We start from the raw sequence: 27,739 nt of genomic DNA on the forward strand, positions 1-27,739 counted from the left end.
AAGCCACCTTCCTCCTCCTGCTCCTAAATATCTGTGCCCCCAGCCCCTGTGGAAGGAGGCTGACGTTATCTGCCAGCTTAGGGCTGAGCTGGATTCACATGCCAACAGAGTGAGAGAATCTTGCCCCACTTGGAACAATTGTTCTGAGTGGTGATATGGCTTTAAGTGGTGTGGGAAATGTCAGCTAGGCTGTCCATCCCTGTAGCACTGGTGTCCTGAAAAGTTTGCATAGTTCTTGTCTCCCAAGTACTTCTGTGGAGCTGATATTTGTCTGAAGTTCTTCAGAGGAAGTACCTTTTTTGGGTGTTATATGCCGATTACAGAATCATTGTGTCTGGGAGAGACATTTAAGATCATCAAGTCCAACTGCGAAGTCTCTCTGGGGATGGTGACTCCACTGTCTCCCTCGGCAGCCTGTTCCAGGGCTTGACAACCCTTGAAGATTTTTTTTTTCCCTAATATGCAACCTAAACCTCTCCTGGAATAACTTGAGGCTGTTTCCTCTTATCCTGTCACTTCTTACCTGGGAGAGGAGACTGACCCCCACCTTGCTGCAACCTCCTTTCAGAGAAGGTCTCTCTGAGCCTCCTTTTCTTCTAGGTTAAACAACCCGAATTCCCTCAGTTGTTCCTCAGAATGTTTGTGCTCTAGATCCTTAACCAGCATCGCTATCCTTCTTTGGAAATACATCAGTGTCCAAGATACAGGGCATGCCATGCCAATTGCCTCTCTTTCACAACTATGTCAGTCTGTAAATGAGGTGATTTTGCTCATCCAAGCTAGACAGGTTAGTAAACTCTGCTTTTTAATTTGTTGTTTTTTCTTCTTGAGAAGGGAGTATTTTGGAAAAAAGGCTGTTCAGTTTTGCACAGATTTGTATCTGTTTTTCAAGCAGGCTGTGAAAATAGCAGAATTTTCCTGACTAATTCTCAACAAAACAACAACAACAAAAAAGGCAAGCAAAAAGGGAAGGTTTTGCTGAAGCAAAGGCTGATTTCTGCACCTCTGTAGAATAGAGGCAGAAATCAGGCACCTATAAATTAGTCATAAAATGGTCTGGGCTTGAAGGGACCTCCAGAGCTCATCTAGTCCGACCCCTCTGCAGTCAGCAGGGACATGTTCAACTAGACCAGGTTGCTCAGAGCCCTGTCAAACCTCACCTTTAATATCTTCAGGGATGGGGCTCCAACTGCCTCCCTGGGCAACTTGTTACTATCATCCAATCTAAATCTGCTCTTCTCTAGTTTGAAGTCATTGCCCCTCGTCCTGTCACTGCAGGCCTCTATATACAGTCTCTCTCCATCCTTCTTGCAGGCCCCCTTCAGGTACTGGACGGTCTCCCTGGAACTTCCTTTTCTCTAGGCTGAACACCCCCAGCTCCCTCAGCCTGTTTTTTGCAGCAGACGTATTCCAGCCCCCTAATTGTGGCAGAGGCCTTGCATCCTTCCCAGTAAAGACTGAATGAAATGTTTTCCAGTACTACTAGCAAAGTACTTTGCTAGATTTGGAGAATTAAGAGAACAGAAAAACAGCTACTTGAATTTTGTTTCCTAGCATGGTTTTCTTAAGGAAGCAAATCTTATGCAATCATGTTGGCTGTTGCTTGGACCTCTCAATATTTGAATCCTTTGGTCCTTTTGAAGCAGATTTTTCAGAGAGCGAGAAAGTCTAAGACATGATTAAATTCCATCAGTCATGTGAAAATTACAGTCCCTGTAAAATAAAAAGGCAAGATGTGTGCACCAGTTCAGGCTAACAGGATGGCATGTGACATTAACTGCTGAGATGCCCACAAGAAAGATACTTTATGAATGTCCCAACCACAAAAAGAGTCTCTCCAGGAGCTTGAAATCAACCACAAGAGACAGATTTGCAAGGAGCCAGACCATGTTAAACTGGAATGTAAGGGAGTAGCTTTCAAAGCCCACATTTCTCCTTGCCAGCACTATCCCTATACTGTTTGATTTGGTTTGCACCCCTGAGATATTCGCTCAGATCTTGAACATGTAATATTTTTCATTAAGTGAGCTTATAGATGCCACTTGATGTGCATATTCGGAGCCCATTAAGAATTTTACACTAGCTGAGGTCAAGTGGAGCCAGAAGAAAATTCCTGGGTTTGTTGCCTCAGTCTTCACCTATCCACAGGCAGGCAAACCTAGCTTATGAAGTTTCTAGACCAGCTCCACTGATACAGCTGATACAACGAGGTTGTGTCCTTTCCTCCTTTAATTATGTTTGTTTCTGTTTCACTTTGTGGTTGGACTCAGATGAGTTGCACAGGGTTTGGGCTTCCCACTTCATTTCCTTTTAGTTTGCAGGAAATTTGCAACTTCTTCTCTTGGTGTGACATGATGTGGATCACAATTATCTTCATGAAAACCCTTTTATAGTCCTACTCTGCCTTAAGCTTCACAGAAGTGACCAAACTAGAATTATATTAATTATTGGCACAGAGCAGAACAGCTTCATCTGGAAATGCTGAACTTAAGGCAGAATAGCCAGCAATCCTGCAGTTCCAGCATCACTAAGGAATTAAAATCCCCAGAGAGGGAGTTCAAAGTGGGTTTTTCTGTTTGGATGCCCCATTCTGCCAGGATGAGGGCTTCTGTTCTCAGTGTTATGGTAATAAGCATTAGACCAGATTCGGCTCAAGACCAGAAAAGTGGGAGAATACTTACATAATGCACAGGATGAAGGAGCCATGACAAAGAAAGCCACAGAAACCAGAATTTCACTTTACCTCGCCCCTACCCTATCCATGTCTGATCTGGCCACTCTTTGGATGTTAGACTGAGTCATCCTGGGCACATTTTCTCATGGAGCTGGGCTTCTCTTTTCCTCTATTTATGCTGTGCTGCTCCTGAGAACAAGTGGTACCTTTTCTGTAGGACTTGCCACCACAGGCACTGCTGTTAGACCTCTTTATTATAAAGCACAGAAGAACAGCCTCTGTGGAGTCTGTTAGTTGCCTGTAGAGACTTGGGAGGTGCCTGAATAAGCTTGGGAAGAGCTATTGTAGGAGTTGCTGAAACAATTGCTTGCTTCTTCCTGGTGTGAATAGCCATCTGGGTGTCTGGGAGGTTTGCTGGCAATGAAATGTGACATTTGCCTTTTTTCTCTTTGATGGATTTTGGCCTAGGGGGCAAGAGATGAATGCTATGATTTCTGCAGTTGATGATTAGATTCTCAAATTCCCTGACAGAGAGGTATATCTCTACATATTTACTCTTAAATGTGGTGATGAAATTCTGCTCCATCACAGTGCTCTCAAGGAGTATTTTACTTTTCGACATCAAGTTTAGAGTAGGAATTTCATTTTTGTTTAGATGCAATCCTCACTTAAAACAATCTCCACACGTGAAACAGAATCCTGACTACAAAGTCAGAAAGAAAAAAAGTCAGTCACATAGTTGCACATCACCATTAACTGTACTTTCTTCAACAGGCAAAACCTTCCAAGAGGCAACAGTTGCAGAACTCAGCTAGATAAACATTCTCATATCTTAGGTATCGTTAGACATTGTAGGAAGAAAACAGAATTCAGAGGTGTAACTGTGATCCAAGAAGAGAATTAGAAGACTTTCTTAGAGTAGCTAAACTTTATACATTACAGAGAGAAAACCAGAGAAGGGGTTTTACTCCCCATCCACCAGAGAAGGCTATCTGCTTATGATAGAATATTATGGGTTAGAAGGGACCTCTAAAGATCATCTAGTCAAACCCCCCTGCTAAAATAGGATCACCTAGGGCAGGACACACAGGAACACATCTATGTGGGTTTAGAAAGTTTCCAGAGAAGGAGATTCCACAACCTCTATGGGTGGCCTGTTCCAGTGCTCCATCACCCTCACAGTAGCAAATTTTTTCTTCATGTTGAGGTGAACTTTCTGTGATCCAGCTTATACCTCCTGTTCCTCATTGTGTTACTTGGTGCCACCAAAAAGAGATTATCACCTTCATCTTAACACCCACCCCTGATATTTCTAGACATTGATAAGATCCTCTCTCAGCTTTCTCTTCTCAAGACTAAACAGCCCTAATTCTCTTTCTTCAAATGAGAGATGTTCAAGTGCCTTAATCATCTTCATAGCTCTCAGGCTCTCTCTCTTGAATTGGGGATCCCAAAACTAGATACAGCATTACAGGTGTGGTCTCACCAGTGCAGAGCAAAGGGGCAGGAGAACCTCCCCAAAAATGCAGGACACACTTTTCTTGATGCACCCCAAGATACCATTGGCCTTCTTGGCTACAAAGGCACATTGCCATCCCATGAATCATTTTCTGTCCACTAGGACTCCGAGGTCTTTCTCCAAGGGGCTGCTTTCCAGCAGGACAACCCCTGGTCTGTACTGGTGCCTGGTATTATTTGTCCCCAGATGCAGGACTGTACACTTGTCATTATTGAACTTCATGAACTTACTGAACTTATTAATTACTTCCACCACTGAAGTTGTTAGTGTTGCTACTAAAAAGCATCAGTTTGTATTTAAACCCTTTGACTAGAGCCAGTGGAATGGTAAATTAAAATAAAAATGCCCAAAACCTCTTGGCAGAGCCACGAGATGTTGCTTTGTTTGGGAAAATTCAAGGACACATGGCATTAGGGTAAAGTGAGCCAGACTTTATCTTAGAGAAAGGAGCAGGCCTCTAAAAGCTCCCATCACAAATACAGCAGATGACTGAACATCAAACAGCAGAAAGAGCTTTCTGGATGTGTTTCTAGTCACAAGCTCTCTCATGATCGTTCTTGATTACTGAAAATCCCTTGAAAAATCTGGATTAGTTTCTAGTGCTTAGCCTAAAACTGCTCTGCAGCCTGCCTGGGACACATCTGACTGTGAAATCACAGCATCACACACACAAAGTCACTCTGCCACCACTGCTCTGCAAACAGGCAGTAGAAGAGGCCTAGGCACTGTTGAGTCACCACCATCACACAGACAGGTTCTCTGGTCTCTCGGGTGGGAAAATATTCATCCTGGTGGTGTTTGGACTTTCTGTAGCTCCAAGGACACTCGTGTTATGAATAGCAGCAGTGGGGCTATTCAGGAGTGCAGGGCTGTGACTAAGGCTCTGTTTGAATAGCATGCTCTCTGCAGAGTTTATAATCTTCCTTTCCTGGAGTTTGTTTTGGTCTGATTTAAGCTTCCCAGAGACTCAAATACCTAACAGAACAATACATTAATAGGATGCTTCCCCCTCTCCCCCTTTTGGAAAGAAAGGAATTAGATGTAGAGAAGAAAAAAGGGGTAAAACACCTGAAGAATACTCTTGCTTCTATTCGGAAGTTAAAAGGGAAACTGTAACAATAAATAAAAGGTATTTAAGGCAGGGGAGGTACAAAAAGGTATAGGGAAGGGAAACAAGACACAAACATATATATCTATATATACACACAACCAGATTGATGGCAGTGGATGGAGGTAGGTTCAGAAAAGGGTTGTCCACCATGTGGTGGGGTGTCCACATGGCAAAAACAGGAGCAGCAGGGACAACAGCGGTGCTATCAGGCAGGCAGAGAGGGCAGAGAGAGAAGGAAATAGGAAGTTCCTCTGTTTTTATAGGGGGCCTAGACAGGAAGTGGGACTGGGCTAACCACTGCACTTGGGGTTATCCCCAGGAGGGTCAACCCTTTACAGAGTTCAAGATTAATTTGGAAAGAAGAAGTTTTGCTTTCTTGTTTCATGAACTGAAATAATCCTGATGCATTGGGCCTGTTACAAATCTCTGCCCATATACACATCATGGTGTAAAGCAGTGTACTTCATCCTCCTCTTTTCTTGCTTGCTTTGGAATGTGCAGGTCACCAGACTAGCCTGAGTGCTACTTCTCTGCCAACTGTCTCTGAATCTTATCCTCCTATAATTCACCTCTGTGTATAAAGGAGCCCCCCATCCCAAGGGCTGGAACAGAATCACAGAATGGTGGATCACCTAGTCCAACCTTGCTGCTAAAGCATGTTCTCCCAAAGCAGGCTGCACAGGATCATACCCAGGCAAGTTTGGATGTCTCGAGAGGAGACTCTGCAACCTCTCTGGGCAGCCTCTTTCAGCACTTTGTCACCTTCTGAGGAAAGTTTCTTCCTCACATTTAGATGGAACTTCCAGTGTTCTAGTTTGTGTCCATTGCCCCTTGAACTGTTGCTGAGCACCACAAAAAGGATCTGGACTCCTTCTTGTTAGACATACAAGCGTTGGGAAGATCCTGTCTTGGTCCTCTCCAGGCTAAACAGTCCCAGATCTCTCAGCCTCTCATCAGAGGGATGCTCCAGTCCCCTCGTCATTTTTATGGCTCTCCATTGGGCTCTCTCCAGTAGTTCCTTGTCTCTCTTGAAATGGGGAGCCCAGAACTGGACACAATACTCCAGATGTGGCTTTACCAGCACAAAGCAGAGGGAGAGGAGAACCTCCCTCTTCTTAATGCACCCCAGGATACCACTGGCTTTCTTGGCCCCAAAGGCACATTGCTGGCCCACGGTGAACTTGTTTTCCACCAGGACTCCAAGGTCTTTTTCTGCAGAGCTGCTTCCCAGCAGGTGAACCTCTAACCTGTACTGGTGAATGGGGTTATTCTCCCCATGTGTATGACTCTATACTTGCCCTTGTTGAACTTCATTAAGGTTCCCTCTACCCAGCTCTCCAGCCTGTCCATGTCTTGCTGAGTTGTAGCTGAAGAGCAGGACGAAATAAGCAGGAAGCTGAAGGGAAAAAAGCCTGTGCTGGAGGCTGTGGGAATGGCTGAAGTTTAAGCAGGTGGTGTCTGATCTGCAATTTTTGGCAGCTTACACTTGAGCATGGGAAGGTCTGAACTCTGTATAGAATGTAGTGGAGCTGCTTGGTGTCTCCACAGCTGGCAGGGTGCAGGCATAGATGCCATTGCCTTTGGCTATGAGAACTCCCTGCAGGGGCATGCAGAGCTGCCATGAAAGAGGCATTAGAGAAGAAGGAAGTGAAAACTAGGGTTTCCCCAGCACAACTAGGCATGGCCAGGGAGGCTTGGACCTAGCAGCACTAGGCTGATACTGAAGAGGTAAAATGATGGGGACGTTGCCAGCTCTCTCCTGCCACAGGTGGCTAATGCCCAAGTTGTCTCTTTGAACGATGAGCTCACCTGACGAGCAAAACTGGAAGGAATTAAAAAAAAACAAACCCATATGACAAAATCCAATGCAGAGGAGTTGATGCAGATCAGACCACAGCATTGGGTAAAATATTCAGCAGGAATACCTCCTGCTGGATTAGCTTAAAAGTAAGGGGAATAAAAAACAAGTGTAAGAGTGCAGGTTTCCGTATGTGGGTATGTGGATTTGAAAGACCTCTCTAAGGAGGTTCTAGGGTGACAGGTACAGACTGGCACGTGGACTATTAGGAAGATAGGCAGATATTAGTGTCTTTCAGAATTGGACTTCTTTTGTAAAAGGTTTAGTTATATTTTTGTAAATATGTGGAGCTGAGAAACTCTGCTGGTAAAGATCTCATCGAGACACAGTTGAGGGAGAGGATTCCATCCCACTGCTCTCCAGTGCTGTGTCCAGCTCGAGTCTTCAGCACAATATAAACAGGAACCTACTGGAGTGGGCCCCAAGAAGGTCACAAAATGACCAGGAGACTAGAACACCTCTGTTACAGGGAAAGGCTGAGAGAAGTGAGGTTGTTAAACCTGGAGAAGAGAAGGCTCCAGGGAGACCTTATTGTGGTCTTTTAGCACTTAAAGAGGGCCTATTAAAAAATGGGGACAATTATGTTAGCAAGGCCTACTGTGACAGGGAAAGGGATGATGGTTTTAAACTAAAAGAGGGGAGGTTCTGAGTAGATATAAGGAAGCAATTTTTTATGCTGAGGGTGATGAAACATTGGCCCAGGATGGCCACAGAACTGGTAGATGCCCCATCTCTGGAAACAGTCCAGGTCAGGCTGTTTGGGGCTCTGAGCAACCTGATCTACCTGCAGATGTCCCTGGTTGCTGCAGGAATATCGGATAAGATGACCTTTAAAGGTTCCTTCCAACTCAATCTATTCTAATTCCTCAAGTTTTAATGGCTTTTAATGAAGATCTTCAACCTCAGTAGCAGGAATAGAAATATCCATCAGAAAACATATTCTTAAGCCTCTCAAACTAATGTAGAAATCCTCACTCAGTGAGATCAAAGCTGATCTTTGAGGAAGTAAATAGGCATATTGGAAACACCATTGAAAAGCCATCAATGACTTTTCCCCCCCAGTTTTTCTTATGTGTTTCACGTAGACACTAAGTTATTAATGCATATGAATGTTACTGCTTGCACCCTACAAAAGCATGTCCAATCAAGCAGAAATCTAGTTTACATACCTTGCCTGCTCCTTGCTGTGATCATTTTGCTCTCTATTAAATGGTTGGTTGGACTGCTAATTAAAAGGCAAAGAAAAGACTTTCCATCGCAGTCATTTCAGAGCCTTAATTTCCTCGGAGGTCTAACTGTGTGTGCTGTTGACACAGCTCAAGCATTCACATCTCAGTTATCCTGAAAAAGCTCTGCATATATGATAATGAACTTAACATGTGTAGCAACATGAGAAGTCAGAGAGGCCAGCTCCAACCTGCTGTGCTCCTCCAGCACCAAACAGTGGAGGAACATGACAGGCATGGAAACATCTGTGCAAACAACCACTGCTGTGGCTATGGAGACATCCGCCCTGCTGCAGCACTACACTTTCTCATGAGGGAGTGTCACCAGCTTAGGTCATGTCCCACAACCTCGCAGGATGCTGAGCTCTGGCAGTGCATGCTGAGAGCTAGTTCTGCTGTGGAGGTGGGAAGTGAAATCAAGTTGCAGAAACTTGAAAGTGGAATTCACCAAAGGAAGTTGCTCTCTGGTAGAAAATATAAAAAGTGCTTAATTGTGGCTTTACTATGGGTCAGTCCTGAGGCTCTTCTGCTCCTGTCATCACACAGGAGGTACTTCTGAGGTGCTGCTCCTGAGCCAGTGGGACACCCCACTGGGGGCGGCTCAGTGGAGAAAACCAGCTGCCATTTAAAGCTGTCAGCTTCTCTGCCAGATTCAAGCACAGGCTGCAGGGAAGTGAGATAGAGACTAGTAGCTTTGGGGGAAGACCCCAGTGCTGGAGGATTTCAGACAGGCACTTGGTGGCCTCCTTGTGTCCTTATACATTGTGAAGGGTCCTGAAGGGGATGAGGAGGTTTTGCCAGTTTTATTCATTGCAGTCCTCCAGCCTCTTCAGTAAAAGCCATGTGTCTGACCCTGATGCTGAAGAAAATCTATGTTTGCTCTCATGAGACAAGACAGGTGAGATCATTGCTTGGGGAGTGCCAGATAGTGCTGTAATAGTCTCATATATTCATCTTCTGATGTGCTAGTTTTGCTTAAGCTTTAGAAGACAACCTTGTTGTCACCTCCAAGGTGGTTTCTTTCCAGATAAGCTGTTGCAAAGGGCAATAAAATTTGCCTTCTCTTCTTTGCTTTCCAGATAAGTGATTCTTAGGTCAGGGCAGGACCCTACAGGCAGTCAAGCACTGCAGTGCTGGGCTGATTTCTGGCTTGAGGGCTGCCTGCCACTGCCACCAACTCTATGTAAGGAGGGCTGTGTAGCCCTCAGGAAACAGCTCAAATCCAAGCTGCTTATATGCCTTCTTCTTTCTCCAACATGGCAGAAATGAAGTTGGATTATAAGCATAAAGTATTCTGCCTATCAAGCTGCCAGAGCAGTAACCATGCTGCATGGGATAGTTATTTGCTGTCCTTGAGATAATTGCAAATGTATTCATATTTCCTGGAGAAAAATCACAGAATCACAGAATGTCAGGGGCTGGAAGAGACCTTGAAAGATCATCCAGTCCAACCCCCCTGCCACAGCAGGATCTCCTATACCAGATCACACGGGAACACATCCAGGTGTTTTTTAAATAGACTCCACAACCTCCATAGGAAGCCTGTTCCAGTGTTCTGTCATCCTCACAGTGAAAAAAATCATCCACATGCTTAAATGAAACTTCCTATGCTTCAGCTTCCGCCCACTGCCCCTTGTCTTGTCATCGGCCGTCATAGAACAGAGCCTGGCTCCATCCTCCTGGCACTCACCCTTTACATATTTATAAACATCGAGGTCACCTCTCAGTTTCTTCTTCTCCAAGCTAAAGAGCTCCAGCTCCCTCAGTCTCTCCCTGCAAGCGGGATGTTCCATTCCCTTAATCATCTTTGTGGCTCTGTGCTGAACTTTCTCAAGCAGTTCCATGTCCCTCCTGAATTGGAGGGGCCCAGAACTGAACACAGTACTTCAGATGTGGGCTCACCAGGGCAGAGTAGAGGGGCAGAACAATGTCTCTCAACCTATTAGCCACAGCCCTTCTAATACACCCCAGAATGGCATTACTCCTTCTGGCCACAAGAGCACATTGCTGGCTCATGGTCAACCTCCCATCAACTAGAACCCCCAAATCCTTTTCCCCTTTGCTGCTTTCCAACAGGTCAGTCCCCAACCTATTCTGATACCTGGGTTTGTTTTTTTCCAGGTGCAAGACTCTACACTTGCCCTTGTTGAATTTCATTAAATTTCACCCTGTCCAACCCTCCAGCCTGTCCAGGACTCACTGAATGGCAGCACAGCCTTCTGGTGTCAGCCACTTCACCCAATTGGTGTCATCAGCAAACCTGCTGACAGTGCACTTTGTGCCCTCATCCGTGGGCTTGTAGTCAGTATTCCACTTAATGTCCCAGCACCCAGGCATCAGAGGAGGAAGGCAGAAAGATCACAGTAGTCACATGGTCACCTCTAGGCTGGTGGCTGTTGCTTCTTCGTAATGCTCACTCACATCCCCAGTAACAGCTCAGGTGTCCAAGACAGTGGCTAAACAGTGTATGCCTCTGTGTAAAGAGGGAGCAACACCACTCCTTCCCTCTGCAGTGTCTGAGGGATGGGAAGGAGAGGGAGAGAAGATGGAATCTGCTGAAATAGGATCTGCTGATGAAGAAATGGTCATGAGGGACCACAGTATGGGTGTGGTCAAGCTTAGCTCAGATTCCATCCCTGTAGCCAGGAATCAGGAATAACAGCTGTTTGTTTGTGAGTACAGCCTCTATGCCTCTATGTACTTTTATGAATGTTCATACTGCTCCCAGGTCACTGTACTAATTTCAGCAAAATGTATGAGAAAAGAAACGTTATTAATCATGTCCAGTTTACCTCATGCTGTTCTAGTTCTGTTTACTACTTTGAAGTAATTTCTTCCACTAGATCACTTCTGCTTTCCCCAAAAATAAGAACATCCTGACCAGATCACACATTTTTCTGCAAATATTACTGAACTAGTTGCATAATTTATTTAACTTTTTTTCCCCTTCTGTTGTTCATCTAGCTCCAAAATTTACATCAAGGAAATGAAAAATTCAACAGTATTTTTATCCCCCTACCTTTGAACTACTGAATGCCAATGCAACTGCAAATTTCTGTTTCATAAAAACAGATTAAAGGTAACACAGTGTGTGACCTCCTTTGTGCTCAGCTCAGAGTTGTTTCACTCTCCTATGGCTATAGAAGTACTGTCTTACATTGCACTCTGCAAAAGCATACATACATTTATGTATTTATACCTGTAAGTCTTTCAGAGGAAAAAAAGTCTTCTAAGGTTGCCCTGTCTGGGTACAGGAAATGTGTAATGAGTAATGCAAGTTAAAGAAGCAGCAAAATAGCAATTCTAGCTAATGGGATCTAAAATATCAAATGCAGGTAGTAAAGTGGGCAAGAAAAGAGAGTTTAATCAGTATTTGTTCCAGTGTCTTGCAATGGATAATGTTACCATATTTCAAACTGTAATTGCTTTTGTCTCTGTTGAGACACATTTTACCACTCCACGAGCATGAGTAAATACTGTACTGCAGGTGATGCCTTACTTGGAATTTTTGGTAACCAGCTTTACTGGGTACTTGGGTGTGTGTGTTTTCTGCTGGTCCCTGGCCAGGCAAAAGGTAAGCGTAAGAATAATGCTGCAGTCCTGTCTGAGCTGATTTACTGCACGAGTAAGTCTATCACTAATAATAGAGCAACTGAAGCCAAGGAGAACTGTAAGACAAAGCAGGGATTTAAAGCAGCTAGGAAGAGAGAGAATTGCAAGTTGCAGCATAATTAAATCTTAATGTCAGGTACAAAGCATTAAGGGAGCTAACGTAACAGCACGTGTCCATGCAGATTCACACAGAATGCTTGCCTGTTTCTAAAGGGTTTTGTTGGCAGCCACCTCAGTGATCCCCAAAAGAAATATGAATAGAGATCAAATCCACCAAGTCCTTGGATGTCCCCAAGGATATACTTGGAGATTGAGAGCTCTCAGCATCCTGCAGTGCCAATCTCCCATTTAGGATTTGGCTACTCAACTACTAAAAATGCTTTGTTAATCATAAATCACAGATTAGGTTGGAATAAATCACAGTTTTGGTTAGAAAAGACCTCTAAGATCACCAAGTCCAACTGTTAACCCTGCACTGCCAAGCCCACTACTAAACAGAGTCCTTCAGCACACCTACATGTCTTTTAAATTCCTCCAGGAATGGTGACGCTGACATTTCCCTGGGCAGACTGGTGCAGGACTTGACAATCCTCTGGGGGAAGAAACTTCCTGGTATCACACAGATTCATTTGGATAGAAGGCCTTCACTTACTAGACAGGCACTCCTCCTGCCACAGGCATTTTCTTAGTTTATGCTTGTAAGCTATACTGTCATTAGAGAAGACCACGTCATGGAGGCTTTTAAAGCAGGACAGGTATTAGTAACTTGAAGAGTAAAAAAGCCATTTCAACAGCAATTTGTCTTCCAAAACTCCATTATCACCACTGCCTGTTACTTAGAGTCAGGACAGGACTCTCTTGGTAAATTCTGTATTATGAGAATTGAATGCTCGTTTCTGATCTCCAGTGTGGCACTGCTTGAAGCCACTGGCTCTTGTGCTTAGGGTGATCCATGCTGCTGCAGTTGTAAAGAAAGAGCCTTTAAACATGTCTATTTTCCTCCACTTATCTTGGGGGTTTCTCTGCTTATTAACTCTATATATGTAGAAAAGGAATGGCTTTTGGCTTTATTTTCTGTTACGAACCAAAAGCCATTGAGCTGTTGCTGGGCAGGGGCAGTTTGGCTACTATAAATTATTTGCAGGCTCAGAGAAGCATTCAGAATTAGAAAAAGAAATAAAAGACAAGAGAATATCAATGCATGGACTTAAAAGGACAGGGTCTATCTCCTTCAAAACGTTCACTGCTTTCAGGACTAGAAATATTAAAATAAGAACCCAGCTGCTGGCTTTAGAGGATGGTGTAGGGAGTGGCATGCATTATTGGGAAAAATGGGGCACAGGACCAAAACTCTTAAGAGTCATAGAATGGTTTCAGTTAGAAGGGACCTTTAAAGGTCATGTAGTCCACCCCCTTTGCAGTCAGCAGGGACATCTTCAACTATATCACATTGCTCAGAGTCCCAAACAATCTTTCCTGGAATGTTTCCAGGGATAGATTATCTACTAGTGCTCTAGCCATCCTGGAGCAGTGTTTCACTACACTCAGTGTAAAACATTTTTTCCCTTAGATGTAGTCTAAATATCCCCTCTTGTAGCTTAAAACCATCAACACTTGTCCTGTCACAACTGACCCTGCTAGAAAGATTGTTCTCATCATTTTAAAGCCCCCCTTTAAGTTGAAAGGTCACAATGTGGTCTTCTCATAGCATTCTCTTCTCCAGGCTGAATAACCACAACTCTATCAGCCTTTCTCCACAGAAGAGGTGTTCCAGACCTCTGGTCATATTTGTGGTCTCCTCTGGACTCACTTCAACAGGTCTGTATTTTTCCTGTACTGAGGACTCCAGAGCTGGACACAGTACTGCAGATAGGGTCTCATCAGACTAGAGCAAAGGGGCAGAATCCCCTCCCTCAACCTACTGGCCACACTGCTTTTGAAGCAGTCCAGGATATGGTCATCTCCAGGTGCAAGTGCACATTGCCAGCTCACACTTGGCTTTTTGTCCACCTCTTGTCACTTCTTTTATTCGCTGTCTGAACTCGAGTGGGTCAGCCAAGACTAAATACAAAAACCTGTCTTCATGTCAAGCTCCCATAGCCAACCACAAGGTTGATCTCCAAAAGCAACGAATCTTTGCAGCTTCTATGTGAATCTGTTTTGTTCTGCTGTAAGGCAAGCTTACATTTGCTCAGCAAGGCTGAAGTTACTGATCGATTTTTGCTGCTGCTTTATGTCAATTTCCTATAAACTACTGAGTAGGACAGAAGCATGAGAGCTGTGACTGAATCTCTGAACTATCAGAATCCTGTTCTAATACCAGGTCTAGTCATAAAAGCTGCTGAACTGAAAAATCTTTCTTGCTTAGAGGAATCATGTTGGTGATGTCTGGACCAAACATATTTAAATTATTTTCTCCATGTCTCACAAATAACTTTGTTAAAACAACTCCTTAGACAGCAGCCACATCAGTGTTTCTGACCACACAAGCTTAGCTAAGTACATTGGCCAACTACTGATTAAATCAATGTTTCTGTGCTTAAAAACATGTAGACATGACACTTCAGAACATGGCTTAATGGACATGATGGTGTTAGTTTGAACTCAGTGATCTTAAAGATCTTTTCTAACCACACCAGTTCTGTGATTCGATAACAAATGTTCACCTGTTTTAAACAGAAACTCTTTCATCTATTTTAAAGTTGTGTTATTTTACACCAACCACAATAATGGCTCTTTCTTCCCAGCAAGCAATTCTGAAAGATTTGTTGGGTTGAATTTACCTGGGATGTACATCCCAGATGGTTCTTCAACATCATCCATGCTATCTTAATCCAGAAAGAAGTTTTACTGTTATTGTAATAAATTCTTTTGGTTTTATCTTCTTAGAGTGATTATTTCATTAGAATATCGTAGAAGATTTTAATCTGACATTGAATTTGGTTGTACCTGAATTCATTATACTTGTCTAATTTATATTTGATATAAAATGACAATAGCTTGAAATTGTATTGACAGATCTTTATTGAAGATAATCACTCAACAGGAATCATTCTGAATGAATTAATCAGATTGAAAATTTGCTTCAATTTTACAGCACTCCAGCGATAAGAAATGTAACTCTACACATTTCCTTGGCTAAATTGTAGCTATAATTTTGTTTAAAACTCTTTGAGTTCTTTCAGGTAAATTTGAGCTCCCCAGAGAAGGCTGTAACACCTAAGCTCAACTTCTGATAGTGGATTAATTTGCAATTCAAGATGATATTGCTACAGGCAGACATCTTGCTCATTTCCCTGGGATGGCAGGCTGACATTTGTTTGAGGGAGATGGTTTGGTGGGAAAGGTGGGAGAAGCAGCCACCTTCCCTGCCATTAACAGGAATAGGGATTGTTCCCTGTTTGTGGAGCAGGTGAGAAACTAGTGGGAGATTATGTGGCAATGTCTTTCCCTCTGCCCTACTCCAGGGAGGACCTGAAGGAGCCAAGTTGCGCCCTCAGCCCCTCTGACTATTTCAGACACTGACCTTCACTGAACAAATTGGAGGTTCATGCTTCAGCATCTGCATAACTTGCTTTGGGATTTCAGAGGCCTTGTGCTCAACACTTTGCAGAATCAATCCACAGAAATTAAATAATGCTTGTAACTTCAGCAGCTATGCACATTTTACCTTGCAATAATGTAATATCACTTTTGATCTATTTCCACTAAACTGAGTTGACATAAGTGGAAACTTATATTCCTTCTATTTTCTTGATCAAAATTATTTTGGAAGCATATGATTGTTCTCTATTGTTTATTCTTTGTCTGGAAATTGGTATGTATGGACTTGAAATTCCCATAACTACTTCTAAAGACATTTTCTAGAACTTTTATTTAACCAGGATGTACAAAAAAGCAGAAAGGAGAAAAAAAAAACCCCAAAAACAAACCAGCAAACCAGGGTGGGAGAGAGGGAAGAACAATGAAAAGTCAACAATGCATCTGAGACGTGGCTGTGATGTGTTCACAAAGAGAAAGAACTTGGTGGCCACAACAGGTTATGGTGGTGTAATTGCCACCCAGACATACTGAACTAGTATTTATTTCATGCCATATTTAAAAATGAGTTGAGTCATAAAAGTGGGAAATGAAGAATGGTGAAGACAGGAATACAGAGGTAGAAGACAGACAAAGAAGGAACTATCATGCTAGGAAATCATACTAAGAGTGCTACGGGTAAGCTAATTCTTTGATAGACTGTTAAGTAAAGGTTTATTTCCTTGCATTGCAGAATCATTGTCCCAATGCATTAGACAGGGAAGAAGGAAAGGACGGGGTAGATGTAATTCACCATTATGAGAGGAAAGCCACTGCATGCAACACAGTCCCTTCTCCCACATGTTCTGCCTCTCTTGTCTCTCCCAATAAAACATTTCTAGATTCTCCTCAGCATCATTTATATTATTGTGCTTCAGCTAGTTTATTTGTATTCATTTTCCCCTTAGCCAAATGGGATTGTTTATTAGGAAGCATTACAGCACATCACTGTGTAGTCAAGTTGTTTTAGTTTGGCTTCCAGCAAGTCTCAAAGATTTCCAGCTGCTTGTTCCAAGGGTCTGAGCCAGCAAATTATCAGTACCCACCTTAACACTGATTGCCAGGCTCTTTAGCGATGTGCACCAAAGGCTGCCATAAGTTTTAGATTGCTGTTCACATTTGTTCTAACAGCCCTGCAAGACTCTTCATGAAGGACTCCATAAGAGAGGCACAATCTGTGTGCAGAAGAGAAGGTGGTGGCCATTGCCTTAGAAGCCAAGCAAATGCCCATTTCTTGTTCTTCACCCCCAGGATGCTAGGGACATCTTCTCTGCTTTTTCTCTCTTGTTCTGATCTGCTGACTCAAATGAGGTTCTCCCAATTTGTTCCATTGTGAGCGACAGGAGGTACACTGGCCTTTTAAATCCACCCTGCTACCAACCTTCCTTTTGCTAGCACCACTTGGATGGCCCTGTTAATCTGATGATGAGCTAAGTGAGAAGAGAATCAATCTTGCTACTGCAAGTTTGTAAGCATTCAGAGTGAACCATTTTAAACTTTAAAGTGATTTTAGCACAAGCAATGAATGTGCCTTCACCTGGCACATAGCATTGAGTTTTAGACACCCCTTACCTAGAATGATGCAGCACGTAGATTTCAGAGAGGGGAGATGAAGACAGCTGCATTTTAGCAAGAATGCAGATTCTTCTTCAAGATGTGAGGGAACAGTTGACTGCCAGAGCACTAGAAAGAAAAAAATCTTGTAGTAACAAGGCAGCCCTTAGCGATCCATCACAGAATTTCTTGTGTGATGCTACTCATACCACGGCAGTACAACTCCCAGTAAAGGAATTTTAATAGAAACTTTTAACACTGCACATCCTCACTAAAATGTAGTTTATGCTTCAAAGAAAGTATCACGTAGCAAAAGGCAGAGATTTTTTTTGTCCTTTTATTGTTTGGCCTGTTCCACAGTGTCGCTCAAATTGGATTTGCTGGGTTAGGATCTGAGTTGCTTATGGTTTCTGATAAACCAGACTAGCAGCAAGGTTTAGGGCTTTTGGCCTTATCGTTCAAGGTCTGTGATAAAAAGCTGGACATAGCAGGGATCCCTTGCCTCACTATCTGTGTTTGAGGCAAGTCATTCATAGCAGTGTGGATATAATTCCACTTGATTTTTGTGTGAGTTTGCTTCTTGTTTTTATTGAAAAGAGTGTTGGAATCAGCTTATGTTCTGAAGCATTTTATCTTGTGTTCAAAATTTGGACTTTTGGGTTGTACAGTTTTGCTTAAACTTATACCACGCTGTACATGGACTCTCTGAACTACTTTAATGCAGGTTCTTTAATTTATTACTTAACTAACAAATCAATGAGATCCAAAATTGCTTCAGGTGTTCTCTCTCAGATAAACAAGTTCATACTGATAATATTAAAGGTAATTTGAGTGGTTTAATTCTAGAGAACCACAACTGGCAGCTAAGTCACTGGTGTTGATCTGATAATGTGCTGGGCACACAGTATTTCTCCATTTTTTATTTACCTTGACTTGTATAGAGATGTTTCAGGAACTGGAAGGTTGATGCTAAGATGAGATAATATGAGGGATGTGTAACTACTGCACAGTAATTGCTTTTATATAAAATGCAGACTTCCCAAGAGAGTAAAGGAAAATGTCCTGTGACCTGAACTGGGTTTATAGTACAGCATAACATCTTGATCTGCAGCTTCTTCTCCCAGGCAGCCAGCAATAGAACAAGGGGACACAGTCTCAAGTTGTGCCAGGGTAGGTATAGGCTGGATGTTAGGAAGAAGTTCTTCACAGAGAGAGTGATTTCCCATTGGAATGGGCTGCCCAGGGAGGTGGTGGAGGCACCGTTCCTGGGAGTCTTCAGGAAAAGACTGGATGAGGCAATTAGTGCCATGGTCTAGTTGATTGGTTAGGGCTGGGTGATCTTGGAGGTCTCTTCCAACCTGGTTGATTCTATGATTCTATGATTCTTTTTCCAATGCAGTCATGCCAAATTATCAGACTGGTATATTGTTTGGTACTAAAGATGTATGGGCACTGAGGACTGTCCTCTATTAACAAACAAACAAGCTAAAAACAACCCAAACAAAACACAACTAAAACTTCTCAGGAACCATCCCACTTGCTCCCTAAAGAGATCATATCCTTTCTTTGCCCTCAGAGGAGCAAGGGCAAATGCCACAGTAAGAAATACGGGACTGGTTTATGTATATGTTATCAACCTCCTCCCACGCTGCCTGAAATGATCCAGTATCTCAGTCGAGCTTGTCTGGTAGCCAAAACTTATGAGTCAGTTTTGCACTACTTGACCCTGACACCAGCAAATAAATCCCGCAAGCTGCAAGGGACTGTTGAAGTGAAAAGAATACAAAAATGTATGACCCAATGAAGAGAGCTGTCTGGTTTGTGATCTGAAGAACTACACCTTCACGTTTTCCCTCTTGCTGAGAATGCAACTCTTAGTCTTCCTGCTGCCACAGAAAAGCTTGGTCACCCTTCTGAGATAAAGCAGTCTACTTATCTCATCAATTCCCACTGAGCCATTATTTATTTCACAAGTTCGAAAGCTGTCAGCATTGTGTAAGAACCGTCAGCATGAATATTTGATGACCACAGCTGCCATAAGCATAGCAGATCTGATAGACTGCTAGCAGCATATTAAATATTCTGTTTACTCCATAAGTGTACGTTTTTAGAAATCTACTGAGAGACACTGTCCAAGGAGATTTGAAGCTGGGTATTTATTATGCATCTTAGTTTTGAAAATAAATGGTGCACTTCCCTGAGAGTCTAGTCAACACTGGCATCTTCAGTGCATATTTCTACATGTAATGAATGCTTTGAACGTGACATCATTTTTGCCTCAGACTGCTTAGAGAATCATAGAATCTCTAAGGTTGGAAAAGACCTCCAACATCACTAAGTCCAACTATTAACCCACTGCCAAGTCACTGATAAATGATATCCTGAAGCACACATCTACAGGATTTTGGACCATTTTCGTGAGTGGTGATTCCACCCCTTCCCTGGGCAGCCTGTCCCAGGGCATGACAACTCTTTCAGGGATTTTTTTTTTTCAGGGATTAACCCAGACTTCCCCAGCACACCCTGAGATGGGTTCCTGTCATCCTGTTGCTTGTTACCCAGGAGAAGAAACCAGCCCCCACCTCACTACAACTTTCTTTCAGGTAATTGCAGAGAACAAGAAGGTTGAGCTTCCTTTTCTCCAAGCTAAACAACTCCAGTTCCCTCAGCTGTGCCTCATAAGACTTCTGCTTCAGATCATCCACCAGGTTTGTTGCCCATCTTTGCACATGCTCCAGCACCTGAATGTCCTTGCAGTGATGGGCCCAAAACTGAACCTGGTATTTGAGGTGTGGCCTCACTAGTGCCAAGAATAAGGTGAATGATCACTTAGTTCTGCTTTCCACGCTATTTCTGATACAAGCCAGGGTGCTGTTAGCTTTCTTGGTGACCTGGTCAAGGTGCAATTAAATGCAATGGCTTTTGAGGTTCTACTCTACTGGGATGCATATGAAAGCTGCAGGAATATGCCTGTGCTTTAACAGTATCTTGTTAACAATATTTTAAGAAGTTGAAATAATTTAAAACGTTATTTCACGCAATACTTGGTTGTAATTGCATGTTTTCACTGGTTTTAATCCTGCTAAAACTTTAGCAGCTTTACCTTTATGCAAGAAAATCTCCCTGGATTTGTAAATTGAGTTCTTTGTGTTTCACTCTCTGTGTTTAATGCAGCAGAGATTCCATTTATCTGCTGCAGTATGCAGCTACACTCTAAATAATCAGTTCTTTCTCTTAACTTTGGAGTTACTTTCAGATGTAAGAAATTTGCAGCTTGATTTCAGTTGTTTTTTATTTTTATTATGGAACTCAAACATTTGCTAATGGCTCCAACCAGTAAGCTACTCAGGACCGTTTGTGAGGGAGTGGTATTGAGCTCAGGGGTTAAGATGTCAAACTGGGGTAATGGAGAGAAGAAAGTTTGTCACCAACTAATTCTCCCCTAGAGAAGCTGTTGAGCTTTTTTGAAGACCATTAATTTTAGTAAAGAAGTTGAGTGCTAAGTATTTATGAATATTTATTTATTCTGGCCCCAGGATGAATAGGGTTTGCACAAGAGTCTGGGAAAGCAGGAATTAAAAATGGTCACTGCACAGGCAGGGAATTAGAGCAGGCAGTAATGGCTTTTCAAGTTACCAACATGAGTACCACACATGAACTGGTGATTTAAAGTGGTGTCCAATATTCCCATTCCCATGGAAAAAGCAATAATATTCTCTGATGTTTCTGTAGCTTTTTTTCCCCCCAAAGTCTACAAGACAGAAAGGAAAAATCAGTCTGGTTATGCTTAACTCGCAAGTTAAAAGCTCCTTCAACCAATGGGTTTTGTTTACAGATTTCAGAAATGGCCAAATTTTCTAGAGACTTCTGGAAATTCTTTAGCCACTCTCACTGCTTTGCATATTTTCCCAGAGCTTTGTGGCAGCATTTATGAAAAGCATTCTTCATCTAATGTCAGACCTTTTGCACGACTTCCGTGTGAAGTCTCGTTTGACTAACTTGCGGTTAGATGTATGCAGTCTAAAAGCCCTGAACAATGAGCACAATTTCCTGCACCTTGTTCTTCACACTCAGCAGAAGAGATTAAAAGATTCCCTGGTTCAGCTATGTCTGGCAAAAAGCAGGGCAGTGTCGGCAATCTGGATCCGTCCTGATATGTTCCCTCTCTGGAACATGAGCCTTTTCTTCTTTGCAGACAAAGGCTGTGGCTCTCATTGAGCTGGATGCTTTAGATCTGCATCGTTAGAAAAATTACACGTTGACACCATTTTAATGGACAAGGAAAACAATGTGAAACATGACAAAATGACAGTGAAGTATCAGTTGTGCCTTTTAAAATGCTGGGACTTTTTTTCTCCTCCTCACCAGAGTTTCTAACATCACTCCAGGAATCTGAAATTACACCATTTCCCTGTTGATTTGGGTTGACGTTTTCTGACAGTAAAGGAAGAAAAGAATATGCTTTCCTTTTTTTCTTCTTGTCCTAGCGTTGCAGAAGCCCTGCAAGGATTCCCTTCAAAGAAATCTGATCAGTGAGTTAACACAATATAAAATGTTATGTAAAAACACTAAGAAATATTCTCATAGAAGCCATTTGGGAACAAAAAAAGAGACTAAACCAAATTTTCAGCCAACACTTCCAAGGGAAGATGTAGCATTTTTATAATTATTTTTAGGCTCAATCTTTTTTCCTCATTCAAGCACATGAAAAATTGACTTTTCACATGTGTCTTGTACCAGAGCCCAGTCTAGAAACAAGGTGCCTGTCAGCTCTTCAGCATTTGTTTTGGTGGTGTTGAGGATCCTGAGGGAAGGGAACAAGGCTAAAAGCAGGGCTACAACATTAAATTTCAGAAAACCAAGCTTTAGGGATTTACTTGGAAGAATCCTGCAGAAAATGTTCCTGGAGAGAAGTCCAGGAGAGTTGGTGGATCTTCAAGGATCAATTCCTCCCAGCTCCAGAATGGTCCATCCCAGAGAGCAGGAAATCATGCAAAGGCAGCAGGAGGCCTGTATGGACAAACAAGGAGATTCTGTCAAAATTAAAATGTATAAAGGAAGTACACAAGGGGTAGAAGTAGGTGCAGGTGACCCATAGAGCCACTTTTTGAGAGTGCAGGGGTGATGGATGGAAAATCAAAGCCCATCTGGAGTTGAGTCTAGTGAGAGACATGAAAGACAATGAGAAATTTTTTTTTCAGGTCCATTATTAGGAAAAGCAAGGTTAGGGAGAATGTGGGCTTGGTGCTGAAAAGAGCAGGATACCTGGTGGCAAAGGGCAAAGAAAATGCTGAAGTTCTCAATGCCGCCTTCTCCTTGGTATTTACTGTAAGACTGGACTTCAGCACTGCCAGGCCCCTGAGTTCAGAGGGAAAGTCCAGAGACTTGCCTTCAGTGGAGGAGGATTGAGTTAGGAAGCAGTTCAGTAAGTGACACTATCAGATGCAATGCACTCTGGAGGCATTTAAAGTTCATCTGAATAGGGCTCTTAAAACTTGGGCATCACTGCCCTTACTTTGAACAGGGAGTTGGATTAGATCGTCTCCAGGAATTTCTGCCCACCTCAACGGTTCTATAATTCAGTGACAGCAGTGTAATTTGGGTGAAGTATAGCACAAGTTGGAAATGTAAAATATCCTCCCCTGTACCATCACCTACACCTGCTCCACTACTGCCAAAAGAATTGCTGAGTGCATCACTTGCCTCTGAGGAAAGCAGCAGAAGGGGTAACAAGGAAGATCTGCAGCTTACCACCCTGTCCTGGTCTATAAGCCATGGCAGGAATGCTTTGTTTGTGCTTCTAGGGCTGATGCTGTTCTGTGAGCATCAGTGGGAACCTCCTTGCTTCTGCACGTCTCTGCTCCTGGCCCTGCATGAGGGACTGCCCAGAAGGACAGCTGCCTCTTGGTACCCCCTTGGGTTATGGTGTCCATTGTTGCTGCAATGGAAATAAGAATTGTGTGCAAGCAGCTTCCATGCTTTGCAGAAAGTAACACAGCTGCCTTTCCCTGGCCATGCTACTTGGTCCAGAATAGGAGGTCATTCACAAGGGAGACAAGGAACTGCTGAACAGAGTCCAGCAGAGACCATTTACATGGTGAGGGAATGGGAGCATCTCAGTGACAAGGAAAGCCTGGGAGACCTCAGAGGAGACAGGGAGTTACAAATGCTTATGGATAACTAAAGGGCAAATGTCTAGAGGATGCAACCAGACTTTTCACTGGTGCCTAATGACAGGACAAGGGGCAGTGGGCACAAACTGGAACATTGGAGACTCCATCTGAACATGAGGAAATTTTTTTTTGCTGTGAGGGTAATGGAGCACTGGAAGTGGTTGTGGAATACTTGTCTGAAGAGATTCAAAACCCATTTGGATGTGATCCTGTGAAACCTGCTCTGGGAGACCTGGTTTTAGCAGGGGAGTCAGACTAGATGATCTCCTGAGGTCCTTTCCAACACCCAGCATTCTGTGTTTCTGTGTCCAGCAGTCCTTCACCCCCCTTCCCATCCACCAGCCAGGCTCCTCTCTAGAGGCATTCCAGTTTAGCACAGAGTTAATATTATTTAATCTAGTAAAATTCTTCCCAATAGCTCTAGACTGTTATTAAAAAAAAAAAGGCCAATGGCTAATTTTGGGAAGTCGTTACTGAGAGAGTGAAAGCCATGGGGGATTTTATTGGCCTGCTATGATACAAGTTAAATATAGGGGCACCAGGAATTTCCCTCCAGGCCAGATAAGTCCCACATAAAATACTTGAACTTTGCAGGCATGCACACCCCATAAGGCAATGCTGAGCATTTCATCCAAGTAATATCACAGAGGGACCTCTTTCCAGTGCTGCAGCAGCCCTGTTTGAGAGGGAGGCTGATTTCTTTTGCCTGTGTTTTGTTCTTATGCTGCTGTGTATGAGGTCTGCCCACCATCATTCTTAGTCCTGTCTGTGCATTTGATCCTTCCTAGCTCTGTGGAACCAAATTCACACTTAGTGTTTTGTGTAGAATTACTTCAGAAATTCCACCTGGGTTATCTCACCATTTTCACTGGTAGACCTGAAAGAATTACAATTTATGTCCATGTTCTGTAAAGTTCTGAAGTCTACTCGTTCCCTGAAACTCCATGGGAGGTGTTTATTCTGCGTGGTGCTCAGTGTAAAGTTGAGTGACGATAAAATAATGAAAACATGAAGTAACAAAATAGAAAAGAAAAAAGACTGGCCACTCCTTAATGAAGCAGACAATTGGTCTCTCCTAGCAGCAGTCCTCTGGATAAATCACAGACCTTCATTCCCTGTCCTGGCACCTAGAAGTCCCTGGAAAAATATTACTGTTCTAAACTACTCCTCCTCTATAAGTAGTCATGGATAGCTTGCAGCCTGAAGAGGAAGAGAACAAAAGATGTCTGGTATGAAAGAGCAGGTCAGTGGAATTATTCCTAGAAACTTTTCAGATGGTTTTAGAATGAGGTCACTGCATTAATTATTGCTTCTTGAGCTTTATGGTTATGAGTGCTAGTGGGGTAGAGGAGGAGCCAGGCACTTGGGTCTTATGCGCCTTAGGAGCTTGGCCAAAGAGAAACCCTTGCCTACTTTTTTTTTAATGGCTTAATTGTCCTGGCTTGTATCAGAAAAAACAGAAGTAAGTGTGGCCAGCAGGACTAGGGAAGAGATTCTACCTCTGTATTCAGCACTGGTGTGGCCACACTGTGAATACTGTGTTCAGTTTTGGGCCCCTCACTGCAAGAAGGACATTGAGGTGCTGGAGCACAACCAAAAGACTACAACAACCCTGGTAGAGAGTATATAGCAGGAGTCTTATGAGGAACAGCTGATGGAACTGGGGTTGTTTAGCCTGAAGTAAAGGAGGCTTAAGGAAGACCTTCTCACTATAACTACTTGAAAGGATCTTGGAGCCAGGTGGGGGTTGGTCTCTTCTCCCAAGTAACAAATGATGTGACAAAATAGCCTCAAGTTGTGTCAGGGAGGTGTACATAGGATGTATTGGGGGAAAAAAAAGCCTGAAAGCATTTTCAAGCCCTGAAACAGGCTGCCCAGAGCAGTAGTGGAGTCCACATCCCTGGGGGTACATGAAAGACATGCAGATGCATGGTTTAGTGGTGTCCCGTCAGTGTGGAGTTAATGGTTTGGACTTGATGATTTTAAAGGTCTCTTCCAACCAAAATGATTTAATGATTCTGCTTAGGGGTTAAAGGAGATCTCAGATTCCATCAGAAAGGTATGTATGGCTCCGAACAGTACCTGTTCTGGTAGCAAGATAGTAAGTGGATTAAGTATGTAACATTTCCCAAAGGAAGGAGTATGTGTGTAAGAAATGTAACTCTTAAAACTTGATCTTTGCAGGGAATAAAGGAAGACAAACAATTCCATTAGCTTTCCTCTTTCCAACACATACATGTCACTGTGAATGAAAGTTCACAAATAATTAGATGCTGTAAGGATGAGCTGAAGTTCCAAGAGAATATTGATTTTTTTTAAGTAGTGAACATATTTTCTTGCTTGCATTATTCAATACTCATTTCCCCTCTTCTGACTGCAGAAAACCTTGTTGGAAACATATTTTTACTTGCCTCAGCCATACTGATGTGAATAGGGTGACACAGCAGTGAGGTCTATGCCTAATGCAAGCACTTGGTTTAAAGATGGACTGCAAAACTGCATCTGGAAAAGGAGCATTTTAGGGCAGTGAAGATTTTAAACAGTCTGGAATATTCTGTCATTTGGTGTCTGAAGAATTTTAAAAGGACCTAAATTGTAGCAGGTTATTTAAATTAATACCTGTGAGAAATCTGTGCTCCCTGTACTTGTGTGGCTCAGAGGAGCAGCTTGTGCCTCAGTTCCCTTAGATAAAGAATTCCTTCAAGGGAGATGTGTTTCTTTCTTTTTTTGAGTGGGAGTGTTGTCTACATTGTTGTCCACTTTGCCTCTGCTGGAGGTAAAATTAATTAATAACATGAACAAATAAGGAAAATCAAAATAAGCTAGCAGTACTTACAACTGAAAGGACAATGTCTGTGTAGATAATCTCTGGATTTCTTCCTGATGTGAATATATGGACAAGGCCATTCAAGCCTGTTTCTTTGGTTTCTAAGGTGTATGTCTTTAAATACACCACTTAAAGTTTATACTTATTCTCTTTTAATCCTATTCCAGTGATGCAGAAAGTAAAAGTAAGTATTTTTAACCTTTCTTTGTGCCTCCAGCTTTTGGTACTTAAAGGGAGATGAGTTTAAAGTAATCATCTTGTACAACATGGGAGAAGTTGTATTGTCTCACTCATGTCTTAGAGCTTTTCCATTTCAGAAATATTATGCTGCAGCATTCTGCCTGTGCCTGCAGATATTAATAACCGTGTCCTTCAGAACCAGTCTATCAAGTAGATTTACTAAACTAGCTGCAGAGTGGAATTAATTGAACCTTCCTTGCAGTCCACCTGTATGCAGTAGGTAAGCTGGGCAACTGCTGCGCAATCCAAAGCCACGTGGCTGTGTTCAGCAGTGATAAACACAAGTAATGATTGTGCAAAAATGTTTCATAGAATCATACAATCATAGATCCATAGCATAGTTTGGTTTGGGAGAGACCTTCAAAGATCATCTAGTCCAATTCCACTGCAGTGAGCAGGGACATCTGCAACTACATCAGGTTGCTCAGAGCCACAGACAATTTGACCTGGAATGTTTCCAGGGATGGTGTATCTACTGCCTCTCTGGGCAACCCATGGCAGTGTTTCACCACCTTCAATGAAAAAAAGTATTCCTTATATCTAGTTAGAATCTCCCTTCTTTTAATTTAAAACCATCTCCACGTCTCCTGTCACAACAGGCCCTGCTAAAAAGTCCTTGTTTTTCTTAGGAGCCACCTTTAAGAACTGAAAGGCTTCAATAAGGTCTCCCCTGGATCCTTCTCTTCTGAGTCTGGCCAACTCCACAATTCTGTCAGCCTTTCTCCTCAAAGCAGAGGTGTTCCAAGCCCTTGATTTAATGCAACATTCCTTCAACCTCACAATATTTCTTCTTCACTCAGTAACTCAGATACATTTACAGGTAAAAACACAATTATTAAAACAAATGAGCAGACTAGAAACAAACCTGATAGGCACCTTGCAGCCACCTTGTCTGCTCAGCACAAGGGGACACTTCCTGCAAGCTAATATGGAGTCATCATAGATCATAGAACAGTCTGGGTTGGAAAGGACCTCCAAAGGTCATCTAGTCCAGCCTCCTCCTGCAGTCGGCAGGGACATCCTTAACCTGACCAGGTTGCCCAGAGCCCTGTCGAGCCTCACTTTGAGTATCTCCACGGATGGGACCCCAACCACCTCCCTGGGCAACCTGTTCCAGTATTCCACCACCCTCATAGTAAAGAACCTATTCCTAATACCCAATCTAAATCTGCTCTTCTCTAGTTTGAAGCCATTGCCCCTCATCATATCGTTAGAGGCCTTTGTAAACAGTCCCCCACCAGCCTTCTCGGGCCCCCTTCAGATACTGGAAGGCTGCTATTAGGAGCCTCCTCTTTTCCAGGCTGAACAACCCCAGCTCCCTCTGCCTGTCCTCATAGCAGAGGTGCTCCAACCCCCTGAATGTTTT

At 42.9% G+C, this 27,739-nt stretch overlaps 1 long non-coding RNA gene across 4 annotated transcripts in view; it reads left to right on the forward strand.

The window, feature by feature from the left end:
* Positions 1-27,739, forward strand: part of LOC135184814 (uncharacterized) — a 68,320-nt gene that overhangs the window by 21,384 nt on the left and 19,197 nt on the right. Inside the window, exon 3 of one of the 4 annotated variants that reach the window (XR_010306197.1) lies at positions 19,737-19,841. The exons of the other annotated variants lie outside the window; for them this stretch is intronic. This is a non-coding gene — a long non-coding RNA (uncharacterized LOC135184814). The remainder of the gene's footprint in view (positions 1-19,736; positions 19,842-27,739) is intronic. 4 annotated transcript variants of the gene reach the window in all.

The sequence above is a fragment of the Pogoniulus pusillus genome, chromosome 21, assembly GCF_015220805.1.
Source record: "Pogoniulus pusillus isolate bPogPus1 chromosome 21, bPogPus1.pri, whole genome shotgun sequence".
NCBI lineage: Eukaryota > Metazoa > Chordata > Aves > Piciformes > Lybiidae > Pogoniulus > Pogoniulus pusillus.